The following is a 20,342-nucleotide window of genomic DNA, read 5'->3' as shown; positions in this document are numbered from 1 at the left end:
ATGCAAATGTTGCTGGTGTGCAAGAGGATTTTAGGAGGTATGGAAAAATTTTTTATTTTGATAATTAAATATTTATTTCAGTGTGTATTAGATAAAAAAATATAACTAACCCTCAAACTTGTTATTTCACCAATATTTTACTTCAGCTATAGTAGGCATTTTTAAATGTTTAAATGAATTGATTTAAAGAAAAAATAATCAGATTCCATAAACAATCGGCCTTGGGTGTGGCCAGAAGTTTGAAAGTAGTGTGGAATACACTGACTGATGTTTGGGAAACAAGGCATTAATTTAGTTCCTTAAGTGAATGTTTTTTGAACTCCCTGAGAAAGCCTGGGGCTGTGACATCAATTTAGTGGATTGTAATCAGCATTTTTCTTATTAATGAAATAAAAATAGAAAAATACAGAATATATCAGAGCGTTCACACATGGTAAAGGTAAGCATTGCTTTGTGAAACTTTTCTGTGTTGTCACGGTGTAAATATGTTAATACTGAGAGTCGCTGTCCAGAAAGTTGGAGAAAAGTGCGTCCTGTGAGGCCGTGCCCATCTTTGAGTTTGTGCCATGACAGACAGTGGACAGCAGAGGTCAGGCAATCCCCGCACGGCAGCAAAGGCTGATCCTTAGCCCAGCAGAAACCTCAAGGGAATGCCAAGCGGCACAGAGGCCTGAGGCCAGGCCTGAGGTGACAATTGTTAACAGAAAGTCCAGCTCATTGGCCTTCAGGGGTGACCACTACTGAGAGCGACCGGAGCTCCACGAGCACTCAGGTCCCCCGCTATGGCGGGACACTCCAGGTGGCACCGCCGCAGCCACTTCCCGTCTTCCATCCCCAGATTGGATTCTCATCTTTGGACTTTCAAAATACCCTGGGGATGCTTCGGTGTCTAGTGTTTCTCAGACTAAGGCCCTGTGATTCGGGATTGGGCCCTAGCCGTGTTCATCTTGGAAAATCAAAGTATCTTCATGTTATGTGCCCACGCTGATTTAAGGGAACACTCTTCATGTTTCACATTCCCTTCGCCTTGATTATTGGAGAGCACCCAGCACGCGCTGAGCACTCACTCTCCCCCAGGCACCGTTCAAAGCACTCCTGCTTTCCTCACATCTGCAGGAGGTAGATGAGGACACTGGGGCATAGAAAGGTTAAGTGATTTACCCCAGGTTACCAGCTAGGAAGAAGAGGAGCCAAGACCCACACCCAGGCTGGCTCCCCTACCTGTGCTCTTAACACTTGCGCTTGTGCTCTTAACCACTAGCTTTTGCTGACGAGAGAGGGCTAGAGAGCCTTCCCAAAGTCTCTTCCTGCTCTTCCCAGTGTCATATCCAGTGGCCTCTTTGGTCCACATCCTCCCTGACCCTTCTGTCGCATTTGACCCCAAGGACCATCCCCTTCTGGAAATTTTCTCCCCCATTGGCTTCCATGAGCTGCACTCTGGCCCAGTCTTCTTTCACTGAGTCCTCTCCCTGCCCCTGAAACCCTGCAAATATCAGTGGTCCCCAGAGTTCTTTCCTCAGCCTTCTTTTCTCACTGTGCCTACCTCACCCCAGCACTCATGGTGCCAACTGCTGCCTGAGTGCTGATGGCCTTCCCACCCAGACCTCTCTCCTGAGCAACTGGCCTGGACATCTTGCTCTTGATGGCCTAGGTTCATCTTCTACTCAAAATGTCCAAAACTGGCCCATCTGCCTCCTGTCCCAACTCCACCCCATAGTTTTGGGCATATTCCCACACACCTCTGCCTGTGTTTCCTCAGTGAATAACGTCATCTGCCCAGCTGCCGGGCAGAAATCTGTTACCTCTGACTTCTCACTATTACAGCCTCATACAAGTCAGTCCAGTGGATCTGTCTGCTTTGTCTCTTGAGACCAGCCATTGCCTTAGTTCAGAGTTTTGTCATCTCTCTGCCTGGTTTTCCTTTTCTCTCTTCTGATCCATCTCCAACATGCTACCAAAATTATGTTTTGTGAAACACATTTCACTCTTTTCGTTCCCCTCTTCCTCAAACACTTTCAGTGCTCCTGCACCTCCTGTGCTACGCCTGGCCTGGCCTTCAGTTCTCTGGCGTCTGTGCCACCAGGTCCCTCTAGGCACTCTGTGCTACAGCCGCTTTGTGCCTGTACTCACTCCTAAAAGCACACTTTCTGGGACCTGTTTCCAACTTATGCTGGGACTCCAGCGCCACTCCCTGAAGGAACAAGAGCGGGAACATAGGAATGGGAGAAGGTGAAACCAAAGCAGCTGCAGGACCTAGTGTTCTGTGAGGACGATACACCAGGTGTGGCTTATCCATTGTCCTTGTGTGACCAAGTGGGCACTTCTGGATGAGGGTGTGTCATGTACCAGCACCCTGTCAAGCACATTCGTGTGCAGGGCCTGCGTCCAATCCTGAGACCTTTAACTCAAGGCAGGAGCCTGGCTGTGATGCAAGAGATGCTATGATTCCCAGGAACCAGCATCATGACCAGGCCAGGCTCCCCATTGCCTCTCTGATCTCACCTCCTATCACTCCCCTTACCCCCAATTCCTTTTCACTTTATTTGCCTTCATGCTAATCCTTAAATATGCCAAGTTTATTCCTGCCTCAGGGCCTTTGCACTTTCCATATATGCTGCCTAGAATGCTCTTCCCCAGATTTTTTAATGATTTGCCTCTTCATATCATTTAGGTATTACATAAAACATTGACTTTACTGATTAAATACCCCGAACCCTTATTTCACATTTTTCCATAGCACTTACCACAATGCGAATTTATTTTATTCGTTGCTTGTTTACTGTCTGTGTTCCCCACTGGAAAGGCAAGGACCCTGACTTGTTTGTCACTAGATCCCCAAAAGCCTGTAATGACACCTAGCACAGATCAGGTGTGTAATAAATGTTTGTGGTAAACATAAGTGAGTGAATGAATGAATGGTCAGGATGAATTTCAGGACCCTCAGCAGTTTGGGCTCAGACTGAGACTGCCACTGCCCTCTGTCAGTCTGGGCAGGATTGGCTGGTGCTGAGCCCAGGTCTTTAGCAGGCTCAAGGGTGAGGAACTGGGGGAGGCCAGGTGAACTCTCACATTTACCCTTGGCCCTCTGATGATCCTTCTACCAGGTAAAATCCTGCCTGTCCTCAAGGCCCTGCTGCATTTCCACCTCCCCAAGGAGCCTGGCCTGGTCCTCCACCCCACCCTGAGCCCACTTCCTAAGTGTTGTCACTCCCCACTGCAGCTCCCTCTTTTTACGGCACCCACGTGATTGCTCTTTAAATTACTCCTCATTGTTTACTCCTGTCTCTCCCATGAGATTGAAAGCACATCAAGGACAGGGACTATCACAGAGCCTCTTTGTGTTCAGTAACTATGCCTAGACAGAATGGACAAGGTTAGGTGTGTCTGGACACAGGCATGATCACTGAATGTTCTCAGCCCCTGTAAGGCAGGGCATCCCCTGGCAGTAATCAGGGAGTGTAGCTTCTCTAGAGCACAATTAAGGGCACATTTGGAAAGCTATACAGACTTTGAATAAAGACAGAATTGTTTGGTGACAGACGCTCACTCATATGCTACATGGTCGTTTCCCCTTCTTTTTATTCACCCATGATTTACTGAAATCCCGCCCAGTGATTCTGAGATGGCCTCCAGGAGCTAGGGGAAGACATAAACGGGAAGATTCAAGTTCAGAATCAGATCTGTGCCTACCGTTGGGGCAGGCCAGGAGGGGTGACCCCACGATCCCTCCCTCCCTTTGCCTTCAGTCTGTTATAAATTGCCTTCACCCCGTGATGCTTCAGCTGGGAGTCCGGACTTGAACTGGCTTAAACAGATTGCTGTGCTTGCAAATAGCAAGGCACTTCAGAGCCTGCAAAATCACTTTATCACTTTTCTTAAATGAAGATCCAACTCTACCATGTCTGTTCTGGTTTGGCTTCTTGGTCATAACCTTGGAGTGACTCAGCGGGCATCACCCAGACTCCCTGGGGCCACCAGAGTGAGCTGGCCAGGTGGGCAGCCTCAGCTGAGACTGTCTCCCAACCAGTCTGAGGTCTGCGGATTAGGCTTCATGGTTGGAGAGCTCCAGACAGGGAGCGGCAGGGTAGGTCCCTTGGGAAGACAGGAGTGTGTCGGGAGTCAAGGAGCACTGTTCACCAGCTACGGCGGGCCGCCCAAGCATCCAGGTGGCTGTTCTGTGTAATTATTACTTTTTATGTACAGATAGTTTTACTTTTGTTTATTTGCACATACCATGGTCTTCGTATTCCCTATTTGCAAAAATATTCACAGTGGCCATACTATAGCATGTTGGACATGTGGATAGCACTGCACTCATCATCTTTTATGTACAAAGCTGTTATTTTTCTGTTGAATTATTTCCTTGCAATCCATTCCCAGGAGTGGAATTACCACGGGAAATGGGATGAACGTTTAAATAGCTCTAGAGCCGTATTGCCCAATTCCTTCCCTAAAAGGCTGTGCTTATTTATGGGGCCACTGACAGTGTGTTTAAGCAGCTTTTTCCACAGCCATGGGAGCATGAGATGTTATCATTTCCTAATGTGTGCTAATTTCGGCCGTGTGGAGTGGCGCATCGCTACTCCAGTGTGCGTTTCCCTGACTGCATCAAGGGTGAGCCTGTCGTAGGTACTGGTCCTCTCTTGCGATGGCCTTCCTGCTGCGTCGCCGGCCCTGTGTGTCTGTCTCTCTCCACCTCCCTGCCTCTCACTGACTGTCGGCCTCATTCTCTAAGCCTGTCTGTCTCGTCTTTCAGCCTCTGAATCCTGTCTTTCTCTGGTTTCTAACTGGGCAGACATGTGGCTGATTTGTGAAGGTCCTAGATGAGCCCTGACAAGCTGCTGGCTGGACCTGGACACTGGCCCCTGGCCTCTAAGGCCTCCCTCCCCAGTGAACTCAGACGAGGCCCTTCCTTCGAGCGGGGGCTCATCTGGGCTGACCTCCCGAGAAACGGCTGGTAATGACCAGGCTGTCCGTCAGGGATCTCCTCCAATGATGTGTTCCAGGCTCTCCAGCCTCAGGACAACTCGCCAAACAGACCTGCACGTCCTGGCAGTTGGGAATATGTGATCTGACAGAGCTAGTGAGTGGGGCCCCCAGAGTCCAGACGTGTGGACAGCAGAGGGGCCCACAGCGGTGACAGCAGCTTGACCTGCCTTCCTGCTCCAGCGAGCCCCTTGCCTGAAGTGGCAGAAAGAGCTCACCTCTCAGGCAGAAAACCCACTTGGCCCCAAGTGGATAGGGAGCCCCCAGCACTCCATAGTGTGGCAGGGACAGGGGGCTGGCACACTGCTCCACTTCCAATGGCCTTGAAGGTTCATGGGCACTTGGGAAGATTTCAGAAAGGCAGCTGACCTCAAGGGAAGCTGTGCAGGTGCCCTTGATGAACCCCCGTGATTGGTGGGTTGCTGAATCCAGGCTCCGGACCTGCCTGCTGCCACTTGTCACGGAGGCAGACAGGCCTTGAGAGTTTGGGCTCCTGCAGTCACCTCTCAGACTCCATGGATGGTCCTAGCACATTAGAATCCAAGAGATTGTTAAAAGCCAGACAGGAACTCAAACATCAAGTTTTCTACCCTTTCATCTAATATTCTTAACACTCAGCTGTTTCTTTTCTTTTTAATTAATTAATTAATTTTTGGCTGTGTTGGGTCTTCGTTGCTGCGCGCAGGCTTTCTCTAGTTGCAATGAGCGGGGGCTGCTCTTCGTTGTAGTGCGAAGGCTTCTCATTGCGGTGGCTTCTCTTGTTGTGGACCACGGGCTCTAGGCACGTGGGCTTCAGTAGTCATGGCGCACAGGCTTAGTTGCTCCTCGGCATGTGGGATCTTCCCGGACCAGGGCTCAAACCCATGTCCCCTGCATTGGCAGGCGGATTCTTTTTTTTTTCCTTTTTTTTTTTTTTAACATCTTTATTGGAGTATAATTGTTTTACATTGTTGTGTTAGTTGCTGCTGTATAACAAAGTGAATCAGCTATACGTATACATATATCTCCATATCCCCTCTTGTGTCTCCCTCCCACTCTCCCTATCCCACCCCTCTAGGTGGTCACAAAGCACTGAGCTGGTCTCACTGTGCTATGTGGCTGCTTCCCACTAGCTATCTATTTTACATTTGGTAGTGTATATATGTCAATGTCACTCTCTCACTTCGTCCCAGCTTACCCTTCCCCCTCCCTGTGTCCTCAGGTCCATTCTCTACGTCTGCATCTTTATTCCTGTCCTGCCCCTAGGTTCTTCAGAACCTTTTTTTTTTTTTTTTTAGATTCCATATAGATGTGTTAGCATACAGTATTTGTTTTTCTCTTTCTGGCTTACTTCACTCTGTATGACAGACTCTAGGTCCATCCACCTCACTACAAATAACTCAATTTCGTTTCTTTTTATGAGCTGAGTAATATTCCCTTGTATATATGCGCCACATCTTCTTTATCCATTCATCTGTTGATGGACACTTAGGTTGCTTCCATGTCCTGGCTATTGTAAATAGAGCTGCAGTGAATATTGTGGTACATGACTCTTTTTGAATTATGGTTTTCTCAGGGTATAAGCCCAGTAGTGGGATTGCTGGGTCATATGGTAGTTGTATTTTTAGTTTTTTAAGGAACCTCCATACTGTTCTCCACAGTGGCTGTATCAATTTACATTCCCACCAACAGTGCAAGAGGGTTCCCTTTTCTCCACACCCTCTCCAGAATTTATTGTTTGTAGATTTTTTGATGATGGCCATTCTGACCGGTGTGAAGTGATACCTCACTGTAGTTTTGTTTTGGTTTTTTTTTGAATTTTATTTATTTTTTATACAGCAGGTTCTTATTAGTTATCCATTTTATACATATTAGTGTATATATGTCAATCCCAATCTCCCAATTCATCCCACCACCTCACTGTAGTTTTGATTTGCGTTTCTCTAATGATTAGTGATGTTGAGCATTCTTTCATGTGTTTTGTTGGCAATCTGTATATCTTCTTTGGAGAAATGTCTATTTAGGTCTTCTGCCCATTTTTGGATTGGGTTGTTTGTTTCAACATAATGAAATATTCTTCATAAACACTTTTAATTCCTGAATAAGAGTTTTGAGTGGACACACCATAAATACTTACTATTATCCAAATGTTGGGCATTTATGTTTTTCATTTTTCAAGAATGTAAAAACACACTGAAAAAAAAAAAACGCTGAGGTAAACATCTTTTAAGTATAAATCTTTGTCCACAATTTGAATTTTCCCTTAGATTAAATTCATACTCATAGGAGTATAAACATGTTTTTAGTCTTTCTATTTTGCTTTCCAGAAAGGTTGAACCAATAACACATGCCTAAAACAAACAAACAAACAAAAAAACACATGCCTATCTCACTACACACAACTACCTGAAGAAATATCATTTTTTTAAAAATTTACTTATTTGAAAGGCAGTGAGTCTGTTGCTTCCTTTCAATAGATAAACTGAGACTCAGTGAAGAAAAGACACCTGCCTGGGGTCACCCCAAGAGTGTGTTATCTCATTCCATCCGCACAACCTACGATAGTGGGGAGCTAAAGCACACAGATGGGGTAACCTGCCCAGTCTCTCACTCAGCTCATGAGACGTGGAGCCTGAGTTTAATCCTACACAGTTGGAACCTAGGGCCCTTCACCTCTATTCTGTACTTCACCTCTGTTCTTTGGCTGTTCTTCGTTCCCAGATATGATGCTGAAAGGTGGTTTGGGGCCAAGACCTGAAAGAACTTGGAGTTTGGATTTACCCTGTAGACAGAGGGGCACCATTAATGGGTTCTTAAGCCTCAAGACTGTGTTTTACAAAGATGTTTCTGGTAGACTGGCTGGGAGAGGCTGGCGACAGGGAGGTTGGTTGGGGAGGTGCAGCACACAGATACTGTGAACAACAAAGAGGCCTGCACAGACCCATGCGCACGTGGGCTTGTGGGTTATGGGCCGTGGGCAGTCGGTAACATTAGGGGTCTGGGGAGGCTTCCTCCTGTGCCCTTTTCACTGGGCAAGGGCCATTTTTATCTGCTACACGTCAGGCAGAACCTGTGCCAACGGCCAAAGACTCCACCTCAAATCTAGCAAATAAGAGAGAGGATGGTATGGATTACGTTATATTTAAAACAAGCCCACACAATGCCTGTAATTTTTTATTCTGACTCCGTAATTATAACTCAAGACCAGTCAGATCATAGTTATGCCCACACAGACCCACTGTTGAGACACATTGAATTAAAGGCTTTGCTGCTTCTGCAGATTCTATTTTAGACGCCAAGCACTGGCAGGTAACCGGCCTTTCACAAGGCTCGTCTTGGTGGAGCCCCTCTCAGGGCAGCCTGCGCGAAGGCCAGGTCAACACTGGGCTCTTGAAAAGACCACCGATACTTGTGATGCTTTGCCCAACCTGAGCCTCAGGCCTGAGCCAGGGGCCTGGAGAGCTGAGGGGGCACCATCCTTGGAGCAGGCCAGCCTCCCTTGGTCAGGCCCATCTCAGAGCCTCTGCACTCTAGAAGATTCCTGAATGCTGCTCTCCCCCAGACCCTGACGAGGGTCCCAGGGTCAGATAGGCAAAGCCCTGGCTATTGGGCACAGTTGTCACAGATAAGCTGACATTGCCATTGCTCAAAGGGGCCTAATTTAGAAAAGATGAGAAAAAGCAGCACAAGCCAGCCATGCTTACACAGGCAGCCCCTGTGACTAACCAGGCCTAGGCTAATTAAGGCCCTCTCCCCATCTTGGGATCCACCAAAGAACACCACCTGTCAGCCTCACGAAGACGCCCCTGACAGAGCAAGAGTGGGGTTGGGTCCCTCCTCACAGACCTGAAGCCCCACTGCCCCTTCCTCCACGTGGCCCCTCACACCCAGTCCTGCCTCCAGGGAACCCTGTGGGGGAGATAGGCCAGCTCCCGTTCATCCATAAGCTGCAGGCAGGCCTGGGCTCTGTCAGAGGGCCTTCACGTGTATCATCCCATTCCTCCCATCTCGTAATCATCTCTTTAGACATGAGGAAATGGAGCGCGGAGAGGTAAAGTGTGGGGCTCCAGGCCACCCAGGCCATATGTGAAGGGGTGGGAGCTGGAACCCACTTGTCAGACGCCCCCAGATCACACGGCTCGTCCATAGGCAGCTTGCCTGAAACCACCAGGCCTGCTCCCAGCTGCTGCTTGGTGGTTTCACACCCCCGGCAACTTGCTAAGCACTTGGGCCCAAGAGAGCCCAATCCCAGTACCTGTCTTAGCACAACTTTCTGCAGCACACGGCTCCTCGCCTCAGCCAGCTCCTTGCACAGACCCTTGCTCTCGTGTCCCACCGTAGAACGGACAGTTCCTTCCTCAGGCCTTTGATGCATCTTGTACTTCGATTTTGACATTTAAGACATTATTGTCACCATTCACATGACTCTCCTACTAGACTTCTCGGGGCAGAGCCTGTGTCCTGTCTCTTTGTTACTAGTTTGACAGCTGGCACATAGTGGCTGCTTGCTGTTTGGGTTTTTTTTGGGGGGGGGGTTTTGGTTTTTATTTATTTATTTATTTATGGCTGTGTTGGGTCTTCATTGCAGCTCGCGGGCTCTCTCTAGTTGCAGCGAGCGGGGGCTACTCTTTGTTGCGGTGCGCGGGCTTCTCATTGCAGTGGCTTCTCTTGTTGTGGAGCACGGGCCCTAGGCGCACGGGCTTCAGTAGTTGTGGAGTGTGGGCTTCAGTAGTTGTGGCTCGCAGGCTCTAGAGCGCAGGCTCAGTAGTTGTGGCGCACGGGCTTAGTTGCTCCGCGGCATGTGGGATCTTCCCGGACCAGGGCTCGAACCTGTGTCCCCTGCATTGGCAGGCAGATTCTTAACCACTACGCCACCAGGGAAGTGCCTGCTTGCTGTTTGTTGCAAGAAAAAAGGAGAGTCTGAAAAACTATTCATCCTTCAAAACTATGCCTAGGATAGATGCTGGGAAGGCTTTCCTGATTCACGCAAGCTGAGTTAACCCCGTCTGCTCCTATACAATCAGTAGGAGGATTGTTTACTTGGGTACACCTTTGGGGGGCAGGGACGGAAGCCGATTCTCCCTGTGACCCTGTCTCTCAGCACAGAGCAGGCATCTAGCAGGGGTCAGTAAATGTAGAACTGAATTGCTCTTTGCTTCACAGTCCCAGATAAAGGGCACCATGACCTGAACCAGCCAGCCGCCCAAGTCACCAGGCTGAAACCACCGAGGGCTGGCGTGCCAGGGATGTTTGCTGAGGAAGGGAACACCAAAATAAAACCTAACTTTAAAAAAGAAACACACCCAGTAGGTGTTCTATTTCTATGAAAATCAGCTCTGTTTTTAGGTAACTGCCATCCTGCCTCACCTCCCCAAGGTGAGCCCTGCCTTCCCACAGGGCCCCTCTGCACCCCACCCGGTAATCATGGCCTTACCTGCCCCCATCTCCTCCCCTGTTTGCTCTCTGGGGTTTCCCTCGATTGCAGGGTGAGAGCTTCCAAACGCCCCAGAGGGCTGTCTCATGCCTGGGCCCGGACTCCCTCCCTCCTTCCCTGACCTGCCCTTGTCAGGGCCCAGGCCTTGGGGGGTGGGGGAGGGACAGGGCAGGGAGTCAGTCCCTTAACTGAGCCAGAGCTGGGCAGCTTCACAGCTAGGGGCACAGGAGCCAGGCCCTGCCCCTCCCAGGTCTCTGTCAAGCCAGCAGGGGCCCACTCCCTAGTTCAGACAAAACTCGAGGTCTGCATGGTGCAGTGAAGAGAACGGGGCTTTGTTGTCAGGCTTGTGGTGCTGGGCCTGGGCCTGGCTCCTCCTCCTCGGCTGCCAGCATCTAGGCAGGTCGCCTACCTCCCACCGTCTCCCAGCTTCAGACCCCTCCCTGGCCAAATGGAGCCGGACCTGCTGCACGGGTCTGCTGAGGGCCACGCCACGATGAATTTCTCGCAGGGTGAGAAATTTGGATTGGAGAGCAGCAACTCCATGCTTCCTGTGTGCTCATCAAGAATCAAGCTCCGGGGACTTCCCTGGTGGCGCAGTGCTTAAGAATCCACCTGTCAATGCAGCAGACACGGGTTCGAGCCCTGGTCCAGGAAGATCCCACATGCTGCGGAGCAACTAAGCCCGTGAGCCACAACTACTGAAGCCCACATGCCTAGATCCCGTGTTCCGCAACAAGAGAAGCCACCGCGATGAGAAGCCCACACACCGCAACTGGAGAAAGCCCGCGCAGCAACGAAGACCCAACGCAGCCAAACTTTAATTAATTAATTAATTATTTTTAAAAAAGAATCAAGCTCCAGCACCCCAGCCCTGTTCTGTGAGCCTCCTTCTGGCTCAGCCTCACCTCCTCCATCAGCCCCTTTGTCCCAGAGTCGCACTGGAGCCTTAGGGAGCACCCCACTCTCTGGCAGGGTTCCTGCTTCTCACGGAGGGCTAACAGGGTGAGGGACCCTCGTTACCTGGGCAGCTCCCCCCAGCCTCCAGCCAGATTCTAGGAAGAGGCCAGGGCAAGCCTGAGGCGGGGGCTGGGGCTGAGGCTCACCGTCCTGGGAAACTTGTGAGCCTCCCTCACAGCTCAGCACTCGGGCAGGCATCCAGCTACCCACAGCTGCGGTTTCCAGAGAGCCGGGCCTCCCACCGCAGGGACAGTAAGCTGAGAAGCACTGGAGCTATAAATGTGAAGTGGTGAACCATGGGACATTGCCGCAGCCCCACAGCGGGCAGGAGCCTGCCCCCCCGCCTCCCTGCCTCGCGGCAAGCTTCAGGCCCCGCCAGGCCTCTGAGACAGCCCAGGCCTGTCCACCAGCTCCGCTCTGGGCTCTGAGCAGGGCTGCTGCCCCACTCCCACCCCCGGGAGGTCCCAGGCACAGTGTAAGGCCCGGCTGGGGGCAGGGCAGGCAGGACACCACACAGCACTTTGTACACCAGCGGTCAGGGCCTCTGGGCTTACCTCACAAGCATCATCTTATTTTATGTTGACTTACGCAAAAGGAGGGGGGCCCATAATCGTTTTGAAGCTTATTGCTTCTAAAGGTCTCACTCCTCCCCCGGCTGGTACCGAGTCAGCTTCAGATCCATCTGGAGGCTACCTTGGGCACAGTCAGGGTGACCTTGGGGTGGACCTGGGGCTCATGTGGTCCTGATGGGCATCCTCATAGGCCCTGCCAAAAAGGAGGCCCCGGGAGCGGCAGCGATGCCTGATAACATAAGAGCAGCCGCTTCACCAAGTGCCCGCCGTGTGCCCAGCCCAGAGCTCTCAGACCATAGAAGGGTCGTTGTTTCACAGGCGAGAGACCACACCCAGGGAGGAAGTCCGGAGCTCGGCTGTGCCTCAGGTCTTACCACCACTCCCACACTTCAGACCTGGGCAGGAGTGTGGTGCAAGGTGGGGAGCAGGGGCCCATCTGGAAGGGTCTGGGGAAACAGAGAACAGGAAGGAAGCCCCCTCTTTCTCTCCTCTCAGAGCCTGTCAAGGACAGGCCTCTTCTCCAACACCCCTACTCTGCTGGGCAATCTGTCCCCTAGCACAGGCCCCTCCTGTTAGGCTAGGGAGCTGGCCAGGAAAGGAAAGTCACCCTCAGTGTGTCTGTCACCTGCCCCACACGAGAGCTCAGAGGTGAGCCCTTGGGTCTCTGGGGAGGCCCCACACAGTGGGATTGTCTTGAGCGATATCACTTCAATGTCCCTTAGCTGGCGCCCCTCAGGGAGGTGGACAGAGATGGATACCTAGGGAGTGCCATCAGCCACGGTGGAGGGCCTGCCAGGAGGAAGCACTCTGGGCTGGGTGATGGGGAAGAGAGACAGCGAGGGCTTCTAGACATGACCCCAGGCCCAAGGGTCACTGGCCAGGGAAGCAGCTGGCAGCCTGTCCTCACCCCTTGTGAGGCAGGTATTTTGGCTTCCAAAGTCCACAAATGGGAAAAAACAGGCTGGGCAAATGTTTACTGCAAAAAACATTTAGTATTTCTTATTTGTAAGAAACTTGAAAACTTTACAGGAGGATATAAAAGTTTAATATATGGAAAAATAACATTTTGTTGTGTAGGATGGATCAATATTATAAAGATGTCATTTCTCATCTAATCTATAAACCTATTCTGATTCATTGAGTCATCTAATACGTATTGAGCCATTACTGTGTACCAGGTGTATTCTAGGCACAAGGAATACAGGATTGAACAAAACAGGCAAAAATCCCTGCCTTCGTGGGGCTTACAGTCTTAAAGATGGGAGAGAGATAGACAAACAAAATAAAGAACTAAAGAAGTAAATTATATAGTACACTAGATGAAAAATGCAATAGAGAAAAATCAAAGACATTATAGAGAGTGTGGGGCGGGTGGGGAGTTATAATTTAAAACAGGCTGAGTAGTAGTAACATTTGAGCAGAGATTTAAAGGAGGTGATGGGGCAGGAGTGTACTTGGTGTGCCCTAGGAGCAGCAAAGAGGCCTGTGTAGTTAGATCAGAGTGAGTCAGTGGTTCTTAGACATTTGGGGATGCCTGGAGACATTTTTCATTGTCACAATGGGGGGTGGGAAGTGCGGGGTTGCTGCTGGTCTCCGGTGAATAGATGCCGGGATGCTGCTGAACATCCTGCAGTGCACAGACAGCTTCCTGCAACAAAGATTTATTTGGTCTGAAGTGCCAATTGTGCTGAGGTCAGGAAACCCTGGAGAGTGAGGCAGAGTAGCAGAGAGATAGTCAGAGAGGTAACTGCCAACCAAGTTTTTTTTGGAACTAGAGAAGCTGATTCAGAAATTCTTATGGAAAAATATGTGATAATAGCTGGGGGCAGGAGGTGGGGGGGATTAAAAAGAAGAATAAACAGAGTTTTACCATATTTTAGCATACACTATAAATATTCTTACGACAAATGACTAATTTCCTTAATATATAAAGAGTTCTTATAAGTGAATAAGAAAAGGCCTTTTTAAAAAACTCTTAAAAATAGGAAAAAAGGAGTTTACCCCCCCAAAAAAGATACACAAATGGATTATAAATATGTGAAAAAATTGTAAATGTTACTTGCAATTTAAAGAAATGAGAATGAAAATCATGAGATAGCATTTTGCAACTATCAGAGTAGCAATGATTGAGAAATTTGATTATATACGGGGTTATTCAGGATATGTGAGAATATAGCCTCATGCAGTTTTTTGTTTTTTTGTTTTTTTTGGCTGCATTGGGTCTTTGTTGCTGCGTGTGGGCTTTCTCTAGTTGCGGCAAACGGGGGCTACTCTTCGTTGCGGTGCGCGGGCTTCTCATTGTGGTGGCTTCTCTTGTTGCGGAGCACAGGCTCTAGGCGCACGGGCTTCAGTAGTTGTGGCACACGGGCTCAGTAGTTGTGGCTCACGAGCTCCAGAGCGCAGGCTCAGTAGTTGTGGTGCACGGGCTTAGTTGCTCCGCGGCATGTGGGATCTTCCCGGACCAGGGCTCGAACCCGTGTCCCCTGCATTGGCAGGTGGATTCTTAACCACTGCGCCACCAGGGAAGTCCTCATGCACAGTTCTTGAGAATATATATTGGCACAGCCTTTCTGGAAAGCAAGTTGGCAATATCTGTCCCAGATTTTTTTTGGGGGGGTGGCGGGGCCGAGGCACCACGCAGCTTGTGGGATCTTAGCTCCCCAACCACGGATGGAACCCGGGCCCTCAGCAGTGAAAGTGCAGAACCTTAATCACTGGACTGCCAGGGAATTCCCCTCTGTCCCACATTTAAATACATACACGTTTTCATCCAGCATGCCATTCTAGGCAAGTATTCTACTCACGTACATTTACAAAGATTTAAGTACAGACATGTTTATTACAGTCTTAGCAAAAGATTGGAAATGACCCAAGTGCCCATCAACAGGGGTCTTGTTTATTATACGGTATACACTTACAATAGAATACTATGCGGCTTTTAAAAAGACTGAGGTTTACTCCTAGGCACACAGCCAAGAGAAGTGAAAACATATGTCCACAAAAAGACGTATGCAGAGAATTTTATAACAGCTTTATTCAGATAGCCCTCAACTGGAGCAAACCTAATGTCCATCAAAGGAGAATAAACAAACTGTGGCATATTCATACAATGGAACACTAGTTAGCAACAACGATAAAAGGAATGAATGGATACACACAACAGGAATGAATTTCTAAAGCATTTTGTTGCACAAAATAAATCAGACACAAGAGTAGGTACTGTAAGATTCCATTTACATGAATTTCAACAGGCAAAACCAACCTATGCTGACAGAAATCAGTACAGTGGTTGCCTCAAGAAGGTGTAGATTCCTGGAAGGGGCAAGAGAACCTTCAGGGGTTAAGGAGATGGAAATGAGGTGTTGCTTACACCTTTTATACAGTTGTCTAAATCACTGATCTGTGCAATTCACTGAATTTAATTTTACCTCAGTTTAAAACCAAAATTGGGAATTCCCTGGTGGTCCAGTGGTTAGAAGTCGGTGCTCTCACTTCCAGGCCCTGGGTTCAATCCCTGGTCGGGGAACTAGGATCCCACAAGCTGGGGAGCAGCCAAAAAGAAAAAAAGAAAAAAGAAAAACAAAATTAACTATTGAATGGGGAAATAAAGTCAAACTTAATATGTCCTGAAATGGAATGATCTCCAAATAAATTAAGGGGGAGGGGTGGAAACAAGGACAGAAAATGTGTATAGTATGCTCCCAGATGTAATAAAGAGGACGCATATCTATTACGTAAGCTTGTATACAGTTGGCCCTCTGTATCCTCGAGTTCTGCATCTGCAGATTCAACCAACCATCATGCAGGATCACAGATATGGGCGTGCCGACTATACTAGGCCATTTTATACAAGGGACTTGCGCATCCGCAGATTTTGGTACCCTCAGGGGTCCTGGAGCCAACCCCTGTGGGCCGACTGTATATGTAACATGTCTGGAAGGACATGTAAGAAACTGTTGGGCAATGGTTGCCTTTCTGGAAGGGCCTGGAGGCCTCAAGGTCTAAAGTGGAGGGACATGTCTCAATATTTTTTTGTACTGTTGGAATTTTTTCACTGTGTTCATGGTAACTTTTTAGATATAAAAACTAGTTAAAATTTCTTGATTGGATAACAGGGTGTTCTGAGGTTGAATTGTCATATTTCTCTACCCTTGATAGCTGGAAGCAGGGACATAAATGCTGCTCTCACACTGCCGGCAGTGGGCGGCCTATGTCTCTGAGAGTAGAAGTGGGCATTTGCACAAGCATATCAGGGAAGCGCCTGGAAGGCGTTTCTGGGGCAGGGAAGTGAGAACCTGAATCCTGGCTCAGGACACCACAGGAAATAAACTGAATATCTATCTGAGCACAAGGATTTTGGCCGGAAATGGTAAGCTTTCTGTTGGAGAATGTAAAAAGCCATCCCATGATGTGGAAGATTTATCATGATGGAATTTTTTTTTTAATGTGAAAAGAAGCTTCTTTGGTGGGTTGGAAGACAAGGCTTTTAAGATGATGTGGGACCAGGGGAGAGAGTACCCCAGAAAAAGGAGTTCTGAGCTAAGAATAGGACTTCCAGGTGTAGTTTTTAACCAGACGGTCCAGGATTTGGTCTTTATTTCCCCAAAAAGAACATGCCATCAAGGGTCCTACCAGGGAATGTCCGTATTCATTTTGAGAATTGGACTCTGTGCTAGTGAGCTGACTCCCTGCTTGAAGTCCAGAGCAAAAGTTTCATTATCCATTATTCTTGTGTGTAAGGGATGGTGGGGAGGAGGGAAGACTTTTCCTGTCCCAGGGAGATGCCCTGCTCACTGGTTTTGCCAGAGGAGGCGGTCCAGGTCTTTCCCTAAGGAAGTCCTCAGCTCAGAGGGACAGGGAAGGATCCCAATTCCAAGATCAAAGGATAAGGAACCCTGGAATGCATGGGATCCTTGTGGAGTCATAAGTCCCTGGAAAAACAGCTCAGAGAGCAATCCTGGTCAAGATTATGTGTTCAGCTAACCTTGGGCCCAAATGTCTGATGTATGCTAAGAAGAGAGAAATCAAGGGTCTTGGGTAGAACCTCTTTACAAAATATAAGAGGCAAAATATCAATGGGGAAAAGGTCTCAGAGGGCTTTCAGCAAATGGCTAAGACCCAGATGGGAGCAGGGAGTGGGCCATGTAATAGACTTTAAGCCAAGACATCATGGGGATGCGGCAGGGGCTGCATCTGGCCCAAGCAGATGAAGGGTCAGTAGGGTAAGGGTATTCATGACTCTGTGGAAAGGCCCTTACAGATGCTCTAGTCCAGCCCCTTCCTGATGGAAACTGAGGCCCAGAGAGTGGACTGACTTGTTCAGTATCCGACGTCAGGACTGAGCTTGGTCCATGACTCAGACTCTAGCCTCCCAATCCAGTGGTTCTCCTGGAAGTGGAGGCAGAGGTGAAGCCCTTGACCAAACACATACTCTCTTCCTACCCAGGAATGTGTTTCTACTGAATTCCATGGAAAGGGAGCCACTCAAGTAGCCTGGAGTGAGGGCAGCCCTCTGAAGGGGTCATAATAGCAGACCCTGGTTCATCACCTACCCAGCAGCTCCCCCTTTTCTTCCCCTGCCAGAAGCCATGTTTTGTAGTAGGTGAAAACCTCTTGATTTCAGGAAACATAGGCCAATTTCCCAAGCCCAAGAAATGAGTCCTAATTGGTCTCATGGTATTCCAATTCCCCTTTGTCAGTGATTGGCCTAAGGGTGGGCATATGATCTAGTTCTGGCCAACAAGACATAAAGGGAAGATTGTAGGGCTTTCTGAGAGAGCTTTTGCTTTCCTAATAAAAGGGAAAGATGCAGTAGGCACCATCATGCCCCCATCTCGCACACCTTCCTTCCTGCCTTCAGTGCAGATGTGTGTATAGTATGAGGGTCAAGCATGACAGTAAAGGCATAGCACCCTTAAGATAGCAGAGTGGACGATCAATCCCAAGTCTTTGGTGGCCCGAGTGAGCTGCTGGACCAGTGCCAGCAACCGTCTACCTCCAGACTTCTTGTTAAGTAAACATTAAATGCCCTTATGATTTAAGCCGCTGTTAGCTAGGTTTTCTCTTACTTGCAGCCGAAAGCAATCCTGACTGGCACTGGCCATCAATGTTAGTGCAACTCCAGCCAACTTCAAGAGATGCTGTTTAGAAACAGCCTTTGGTCAGCCTCCTCAACCTTGGGATCTTTTCTCCTGAACCCCTGCCCAGCTTTCTTGTCATTCCTCAACCAGATGGAATCCCCCCACCCTTCCACCCACCCCACCACATCCTCCCCCATCAGCCTGGCCAGTCCTACTCATCCTTCATTGCCCACGTTGGATGACCTTCACTGACCTTGCTCACTACCACCAGGCATACATCTAATTGACAACACTGATCAGTCATTTATTTACCAATCACACTTGTGGTGGCCTGCTGTGGATTAGCCATAGGGCCAGCACTGGACCCAGCAGGCAGTGCAAGTCTTTGGAAGCCCTCACTGGTGGGGCAGACACGTCAACAACAGCAGTGTAGGGAGCAGTGACAGAGGGGTGGGTCGGTTTTATCTTGGCAGGGGAGCAGGTAGCCATTTCCATACTGCTCTCTCCAACCAAAGGCTTTATTTCTCTGGGCAAAGACCAGCCCTGTCTGTTCCAGGACTGACCTAAGCCCGTCTCAGAGGAGGCAGCAGAAAGGGCTCTTGTGAATGATCCCTGAGCAGGCAGGGCCTTGGGGTAGACGTGCTCTTGGCCACCCACCTTTCCCTACCGTCCCTGTAAGGCCAAGGCCCTTAATGGCTAGAGGAAGCAGCAGTGGACATGGCAGCGGAAGATCCGAATTGGAACCTTAGCCACCACTAACTTGATGTGTGACTTTGGACATGACGTGGCCTCTCTGAGCCCCAGTATTAATGAAAGACAGAGGAGGTTAATAATGCCTTCCTATCTCGCAGGCTGCTGCAAAGACTGAATGAGATGACTGTCAGATGCACCAGGGCCGGGGAGGCCTGGCACACTGGAGGTGGGCAGTAAGTGTTCATTCATCCACCTGCCTGCCCACCCCCACCCCACACACAGCAGAAAGCCAGAGACAGCGCCATGTACCTTCCGTGGGAGACAGACCGGGCGCTCAGACATCATCCCACCCAAGGAACCAGGTGGGATGCTTGGTCCTCGGGTGGGGCATGGGGGTTCCTTGGGTTCCCAGACTTTCTCCTGCTCTGAAAAATACCATCAATGGAACAGCACAAGAAGGAAAGAAAATTGGGTTGGTGGGAAGGAGGATAGGATCCTCTCATGTGTCTCTCACAGGTTGTTCTGAGGGCTCCCAGGCCACTCTGGAGTCCTTGTCCAGCAACTTCAGGTAGATTCACCCATGGGCAGGGGCTGTCTGCTCAGGGACCGCCGGGCACTGCTTGCTCTCAGCGATGCTCTGTCAGCAGCAGGCTAGACTGCCAAGACCAGTCAGCAGAGGGAGGCTTTCCCCAGAGGTGCCCAAACTCTGGCATGACAGACAAACCCTGAAGGAACCCTGCTTTTGGCGGTTAACAGGTATTCCCTCTGGGTCTGCAGGTGAGGGAGGACCTAGACCTCCGCCTGTGGCCCCAAAGGAGGCCATCACTGCCCATATTTGGAGTGTGATCCCAGCTGTCGTGGGGCAGGAAAAGCATCTCCCGGAAGAGCCAAACTGACCTGCCTGGGAGAAAAGGGGCAGATTCCAGCAAATGTCGGCCAGACAACAGAGGGGCCTAGGAGCTGAAGGAGGTGCCCCACAGAGCTGGGAAGGGGGTCCAAACTGTCAGTTCAGATGGAGCAGTGAACCGTCAGTGGGGTGACAGTGGGGTGGTGTCGTCCAGAAGTTATCGACTCAAATTCCTCATCCTTTTGCGGTGGCACCATACTCCTGGTGGTCCCAGGAGGCTCTGATTCCCACTCGCTCCAGCGGTGGAAAGCTGCCCAGGACCAGACATTTTGTCCCCGGGCTGGATTGTCCCTTCCGAGTGACAGGAGGGGTCTGAGGCAGCCCAAGGTAAGCTGGGAGAGACACAGGCTCTGGAAGGTTGTTTTCCACCTCCAGAGCTGGGATCTGATTGCCATTTAGATGACGAGAGAACACCAGAGCCCAGCCATGGGGCCAGCTCGAGGCTTAGTGGGGGTGGCACCCTGCCTGTCCCAGAGATGATGGCAGGCCCTCAGGAAAGATGGACGCCAGCAGCCTTATGGGAGGCTCCCTTCACTTCCGAGCCTGCCCTCCAGACACCCGGCCCCAGCTGAGACCCCAGGCGTGGAGGAAGAGGTGGCCCGTTGGCTGGGTCTCCGTGGGGTGTGGGCATCGTGGGGTCACCTTGGGGCATGAACCCCAAAGCTCTGCTACAAGTTGTACTGGAAGGTTCGGGTGTCCTCAGGAGGGCAGGGGCCTTGGGCGTGGTCTTGCGG

This window comes from Eschrichtius robustus, chromosome 20 (assembly GCF_028021215.1).
Source record: "Eschrichtius robustus isolate mEscRob2 chromosome 20, mEscRob2.pri, whole genome shotgun sequence".
In the NCBI taxonomy this organism is placed as follows: Eukaryota; Metazoa; Chordata; class Mammalia; order Artiodactyla; family Eschrichtiidae; genus Eschrichtius; species Eschrichtius robustus.
Note: the sequence above shows the minus strand (reverse complement) of the source record.